An 8,015-nucleotide genomic window follows, 5' to 3' on the forward strand; every position below is an offset into this window, starting at 1 on the left:
ACAAAGAGGCAAAGAAGCTCGTCAGATTTGAGGGGTAAATGGATCAAGATAAATTCAGAAAAAAAAAATTGTAAGAAGCTGCAAAATACTGGAAAACTTGGCATGACATTGACCCTACACATGGTCCTTTTTTTTAATGGCCTTGTGAAAACTCCAAGCCCAAACCCAAGTCAGAATCTGTGGTATGTCTTAAAAAGTACCACTCACAGACACTTTCCATAAAATCTGACAAAGTTCGAGCAACTGTATTTAGAAAAAAACATATATCATGTTTTATTTTCCTTCTACTTGATAATAAAATACACTTATTTGTGTCTGTCTTTTAAATTCCTAATGAAATATATGTAATGTGGTTGTGTTATAGTAAAATGTGAAAGTCAAGAGGGTTTAAACACTCATAAGCAATTGCTATTAATTCATGACAAAATATTCTAATGACTGAAAAGCATTTTTCGTTTACAAGTTTGTATGTGTGACCTCATCACACCTTGGCACAGCATGGTAAATGTTTTCTGTGTCCTGTAACTTATACTGTTTCCACTGATCCTTAAGGTCTGTATGGAAACGCAGCTTTACTGAAAATACTACTTCATTCTTCTTGTGTGTTTTGCTGGGTACCGTCCATAGAAATAAAGAAAAAATTCCACAACATCCCCTTTCCACTTTCACCTGACAGAAATTTTACACCCTTCACGTGCAGCATGACCCAGAGTAATACTGTGAACAATGTTGTTTTGGTGACAAAAACAGCTTTATTTGTTGCTACCATGCGTCTGACCATGCCTGCAGGGGACACTGCATATAGCATTGCCATAGAGAGCTTACTAACATAATGAGGTTTATTTTTGAGGCGGTGTAAAGTTTAGGTTTACATACAGTTTAACACCATAACATAAGGCTGCGTAAGAAATTCAATGGCAGCTTTTATGAGAGTTAGATTCCCATGAAAAAAATAGGTAAATCTTACACCAAGGTTCTTTTGATAGCAGCGTTGCAGCTCTAGCACAAGGGCATGTAATCAAGGTCCTCTCCATTTCTCTGTTTACCATCACATTTTCTCTCCTTTGTGTGGCAGGTAAGACGTGCTTTTGAACAGAACAGAAAAAAAAAACATGTTTTGATGTGACACTTAAAAATAATTTTTTTTTCCTACAACAAATTTTGTCTTTTATCCTTGCTGCTGATCAAAAAGTGAAAATTTGTAGCATTTAGGTGAGAAAGTTGGCCTCCATCAATTTTCTGCATATAGGGACATGTTGAAACTGTTCTGTCTTCAGAATGGAGAGATCGTACAAACAATTACTTTAATGATTTTAATATCAAGAATTAGGTGCACAATATATAATTCATTGCTGTCAAAACATTTCTGAATATTTTCATTGAAATACTGACAGTTCTCGAGGATTATTGTTAAGGTTATTTTAGGTCATTTAACCCAGAAAATTCTACGAAATATGCCTTATTTACCCAGTAGGTCTCTTAAGAAGGCTTTAGAAAGATGCTAAACATCACACTTTGTTGTAATTTAACATATAAATAAATTTTTATGAACTTTTAAACATAGGAGTATTGTTCGTACATTAATTTAAAATAATGTGAACTAGAAGCATAAAGTCAAAGTGATGTAGCAGTGGTTCGCTGAGGTCTCAATTTCCAGGGATGGATGATTGCTGGGTCTGAATACTTGAACAAAATTAGAAAAGCTACAAAAAAGATGCACAAAATTTAAAGTACCAATGACATGAAACTATGTGAAATTCTATCACAGACATTTTACATTTTACAGGGGATTTAAAGACGTTGTTTGAATGATTAAACTCCTGAGGACGCCATTAATTAAGAAGAGGGATGAATTAAGCTCTGTAATTATAGGTAACCTAAGCTGTTTACCATTAAGGATGATGGTGAAGTTAAAGCTTTCTGTTATCTTTCTGTTCAAGTTTTTCTCTCTTACCTGTTGTTTTATTATTGATACAGTTAACTCACCAACAAATTATGTTTCTATGTTTATATTATATGGATCATAATAATGCTCTATTCAATAATCTGAAAAAAAAATGCTGCGCTTGAAAACAACAAGTTCTCAGAGCTGACTTGACTTGATAACAGGAGCTGCGTGTCATCTGCCAATTCCTTTATGAAGTAGGCTAAAAAAGAGATAAGGGTCCACAGAAATCAGCAAGTACGGCCAGTAAATGAGCTCCCCGGCTTCTAATGGCAGCGTCATCTATCACTGTCGCTCTGGGGCTCAAGGAGAAGAGGATTTAAACCTCTGTGAAGGTATCCCACATGGATGAACCTGAGCTCACGGTATAGCAAGACTCCTGGTTTAAAGTGAGTAGTGAGATGCAAAGAAAAGAAAAACTTAAACTGGATATTCAGATTCAGTCAACATTTTACCTGAAAAAAGTATAGCAGCATAAAGGGTATAATGGAGTTGTATCCAGATTGCACAGGCATGCATTTTAAATGTTTTATATTTATAAATCTGTATAGATATGATGTAAATTCCCTTGTAACAAGAAGATTTTGGATTAAAATCATAGTCTGCCATGTTTCCGAATGGAGCTTATATGTTCTCCGTTTGTGTCTTTGGATTCCTCCCAAGGCGGTCAACTGGTTGCTCTAAACTGTGTTGTCCTGTGATGGGTTGTTACTCTTCCAGAAACCAATAGAGATAGGCACAACGTCCCTCACAGCCCTGCATGACAAAGCACATACAGACAATGGGTGGATTGATAGTCTTAAAGTCAGAGTTTCGTACATATTCAGTACACCTCAATCAAGAGAAACAAGCCAAAATACTTTTTGTTACCTTATTCAAAGGTAATCAAAAAATGTTTCAACTTTCCTGACACTAATTTGATTTTATTAATGTCTTTTAGCTCTGTGACAATTATAGAAGTCAGTGGAGATTTAGTTTAATTTTGTTTAGTAAAGAATAGATACGTTTAAACAATATGAAATAAAACCAGACTAGCACCTTTCAATCCTCAAAGGGTTCTCAAAGATGCTTTACAATGAAATCAGTTATTCCCATTCACACACACATCCATAAGCTGATGATGGCTACTGGATAGTAGCCACTGCTGTCCTGCAACAGTCTGATAGAAGTGAGGCTGCCATGTTTTGCTCTGCTTTGGCTTTCTAATATATTCTGCTTACTATGTCCTTGCTTTCCTGGATCCCTTTCATTTCTATTAGCCATTATTCCCATTTCCTCAGATCAACTTTAGCTACTTGTCTTCTCTCAAAACTGCATCCTGTTTCTAATTAACCACCTGCTCCATGTTCAGTAATCAGCCGCCAGTATTTAGGTCTCTTGGTTTCTGTCGGACTCTGCTGTTCCCTCCCTGGTTCCTGTGTGTTTCAACATATTCTGTAAATATTTGAGTTTCATATTTAAATACCATCTTCATCATGCATCTGCTTCTCTCTTGCTGCGTTTTGGGACCTCAAAAAATAAACTTAGCAATTTTGTTAACTTAGAATCTTCCTTGAACTTTCCAGATGGACAACTGCAAGTCAAATGTTTATCATGAGAAATGCTCTTGGTTTTAATTTCTCACCCAGAAACTTGTTACATAAATGTATGTGCCATTTGAATGACTCAAGAAATTTCATAAGAGCTATAATTGCAATACCACAGAGTGACACAGTTTATACTTCAATATTCCGGAAACACTGAAACGAGTGTCTGTCTATTTTGTGATGTGTTTTGTCTGCTTAGAAACTAATTTTCTTGGATGCATTTTGTTTGTCATTTTGCTTTTTTGTTTATTTTTAATATCGACCAATTTGTTTGACATTTAGGTGAATGAACATGCAATGGTGTGAAAGTGTTTGCCCCATCTGGAGTTCCTGTCTTGGTTATACTTCAGTGTTTGAGAACATCAACTCAAATTTACTAGTTTAAGTTTAAATTTACTCATTTTAAATTTGACAATTTAAGTATTAATTAATTTAAGTATTGGTAAAAGACAAAACAAGTCAAAGACAAATGCGGTTTTGAAATGTGTTTAACTTTAAGGGAGAAAAAATCAAAATCTACGAGGCCCAATGCAAGGAAAATCAGGAAGAGATAAAACACTTTTTCACACCACTTTACATGCACACACCACTTCATTTGGGAAAGTGTATAAATCCTGCATAAGAACTGGTATTTGCTCTCGCTATCACTAAAACAGTACAAAGCCTCCGACTAAATAGAAACTCCCACTTTTGTGACAGTGCTGTCAAGTGGACATCATAAAGGGCCTGTTTTACCCCACTCAAAAAAAATACTTTAGACCAGACCAGGGAAGTCATTTTTAGGCATTATGAAACACTCCACTTCAGAGTGGCTGTATATTATTTTGTGTGGTTATTATTCCTGCCGTTAAATTACACACAGACACAGAGAGGCAGGGGGGAGAATAAAACAAAATTAACCTTTTGGCATCGTAGGTGGGCATTGCCACATTTTGAGTAGGTTGACAGGTACAAATGGCTTCAGCTTACTCCAAAAATATTCTTTGAGACAGCAGAAAGGGATATCGCATCATTATGTAAAGTGTAACATCTTTTCATAAAAGCACAATTGACTGTGCAAATATAATCAACATCCCTGAGCCCATTTCTAAGAAAAAAAGCCTTGAACTTATAATGTTAGCACTGATGCAAACTTTTATTTATCTGTATATAACAAAAACATCAAGATTTCATGCAGCATGACTGATCCAGCCACTACCTCCTCTACAGCCACTTGTCTGGATTTACAGTCAACATGACCTGCTGATGAAATGCCCCCATGTGTCGGCAAACAATTTTATTAGGGAACAAATACACACGGTGTGTCATTAAGGAACAAAAAAACATAAGGGACTGTCCCCAGTGATCCCTGCTGTCATCAGTGTGTGGTGTGGATTGATTGATTGTATGGGTGAATACAGGAAGCTTTGATGGTGCTTTCCACATTTTGCTGAAGCAGCTCTTCTGATGGGCTGTAAGATGAGTTGTATTGAACTAAAAGCAAAACATGAAATGCTATAAATCACTGTAAATGCTTCAAAATGTTTCCACTTGCACATGTCAGGAGTTTCTGGAGATGTGTGCAAAACGTGCTCTCTGGGTTGTCTTTAAAATGTGTTGCACAGAGGCACATCCTCCACTCTGTCGAATGCAGAATGCAGGGATTCCTGACCCTGCTGAGCACATTACAAATTACATCACAAAAACATTTCCTGGATGACAGGAACATTAAGCTTGCACCAAATAAAATATTTCAGTTTTTGCATCCTTGGGCAACATCGGATAAGAAGTCCACAGTTGTCTCTTTTTGTCTTGGTGTTAGGGAGAGGCAAATTCACAGTTCCACAACAGACGTGTTTAGCCTTTTTGTTACCTCTTTGACTTTTATCATCACCATATTAATGTTGGATATGATGTTTTATAAATCAACCTTTATCTGGATTTTCTCAAAACTTTGTTTCCAACATGGTTTTTGGAAATGTCTTGGGTTTTCTTTGAAACATTTCTATAGTATTTTTCCATTCTAGAACCTTCCACAGGTTCCACATGCATACGGTTCATGTGATGCTCTGGAACCTAACTGAGCAAACTTCATTAGGCAAAAAAATGTATGAATGTTGTACCTATGTGATGGGGTGTCTGCTCTTGGACAAGCTGTTAGCTTTAGCCGCCAGCACCAATTAATTTGGATTTATATTAAATAAAAATACAAACAGAGCTTTCTACTGCAGGCAAGAAATTAACTCTTTACAACTGTAAAGCAGAAAACAATGTGAATTTCCTTCTGAAGTATTTCGTCTCAATCAGGCCTATATAAATGTATGAAGAAGTTTAAACTATACCCAACTGGAAGACTATTTCTGTTCTCATTTGACTTTTCTACCATTGCATTATTTGATAAAATAGATACTTAGAACTTATATTAAAAAGAAGCATATGCATATGAATGCAGCAACGGTGAGAATGCAAACCTATTTTCAACTCTAATCTGCCATTTGCTTATTTCTTTGATTATACTGTCCCACAATACCAAAATGAATGCATTTCTGTTTATCAGTTTAACTCCACCAGTGTGGTCTAGAGATTACTATTGCAGCATTCAGATTATGCAAATGACGAGATCCTGTTTTCACAGAGGGACTGAACACTCTACCACCTCCAGTCGAGTGATGCGGGGTCTAAACTCAACCCACTCCTTATTATGTATGTTATGTTGAGCAACATGAACATACAGCGATGACCTTGCAGTCCAGACACAAAAGCCAAGATTTTTTTTTTCCACACCATATTCACAATCATATCTAATCTGGTGTGTGTCTGCCATAAAATCCTAATAAAACACATTAATGGTGGTGGCTGCAGCCAGCAAAATGTGCAGAGCATCGCATTACTTGAGGCAGTAATGACCATAACCACAGACCAGATGGCTGTCTCAGAAACTATGCATTCATAGCTGACCAAAGTGCAACACAAGGGATGCTTTACAGTGAATGGCTCAGTTTACGAGGTTACGCCGCCTTAATGCTGACACCATATTATCTGTGATGCAGGTTTTTATGAACAATTTGCAGTAATAACAAACTGCAAACCCTTATTTCATCAAATTGTTGGCTGTTGTGAAGCTGCGTATCAGAATGAAAAATCTCCCTCCTCACAATTTGCTTTGGGCCACTTGAGAAGAGTTGACCTTTCTTGTTTTTTTTTTTGTTTTTTTTCAACCCACGCCATTATTCTTTGTATTTCAAGTTCAAATGTTTGCTCTGCTGTTGACAAAATTTATAACAGGAGATTTTCAGGACATGCTGATACTTTTATGCATGTTTAATTTCTACTCATTAAATCAGTAAAAGCTAGAACAAGGCACTGTGATGAATCAAATTGGATTTTTTTTTATTGAAAATTTAAACAGATACCGTCTACCCAAAGGGACCTTTAAAAAAAACAAACTGACAATTTGTCAGTTTTCTCATGTTCAACGCATTCATATTACAAAAAGGCGTCCGTGTTAAGTGTTCCTTTAGCTGGCCTTAAGGAAACTCTTGTGGCATTTTAAGCCTTTCAATGAGCTCAGCTTGCTGGCCTTTTAGTCTGTGCAGCAGATGCAAGGAGCCACTTAGCATTAAGTGCTGTGGCAGTCTCTCTTCCCATTTCCATGGTTCCAAAGCATTTCTATCTCAAAATTCCATCATCTTCACACTAAAATATCCATATTTATTTCTACAGTTTTTACAACATCCTGAACCTTTGAGTAGAAAATATTAGCCGTGAATTGACTTGAGTGGTTGTCAAGTATTATCTGTGCTACCGATTGAGCCAATCTCATCAGATGTTGGTATTTCAGACTTTAACCTCAGAGCAATTCTGACAATTCCTGGTTGTGACAGAAATCCTGATAAAATCTGTATATGGTCGCAAAGTTCTCCTTGGAGCCTCTCGTGATCCATGGAAACTGCAGAATCTCTGTATTTGTTCGAAACACCTCAATACTATTTGGAAAAGCATTAACTGTTTCCTTGCCCCTCACCCCTAAAATTAAATAAAACAATAGAATGAAAAAAGAAAACAGTATAAATTTGTCTGGTTTCATTATGTGGTTTTGCAAATGAACATTTTGTTTACGTATGCCAAGGAAGTATTATGTAGTAATGCAAGAGTTATTTTCTGTTTGTGTGATAATTTTTAGTGTCATAACTTAATCCATTGAGAATAATAAATGTATATGTGCATGCATGAGTGTGTGAAAGAAGAGAAGATGTGTATGAGGAAGAATATATGCATGTGCTGGGAGAAAATGTGTATATTTCAGAGGAAAATATGTTTTGTGAAAGATGAATATATAATATATATACGTTTAAGTGAGGGTGGCAAAATAAACTATGGCCATACATACAATTTGTTCACTTTGGTGCATCTACTTTGTGTGGGGGGGGGAAAATAACTCCTCAAAGTAGTTGATTTAATGTACTGTATTTCATTTATTCCAGGGTCACTTTAAGAAATGCACA

Source organism: Poecilia reticulata, linkage group LG13 (assembly GCF_000633615.1).
Source record: "Poecilia reticulata strain Guanapo linkage group LG13, Guppy_female_1.0+MT, whole genome shotgun sequence".
NCBI lineage: Eukaryota > Metazoa > Chordata > Actinopteri > Cyprinodontiformes > Poeciliidae > Poecilia > Poecilia reticulata.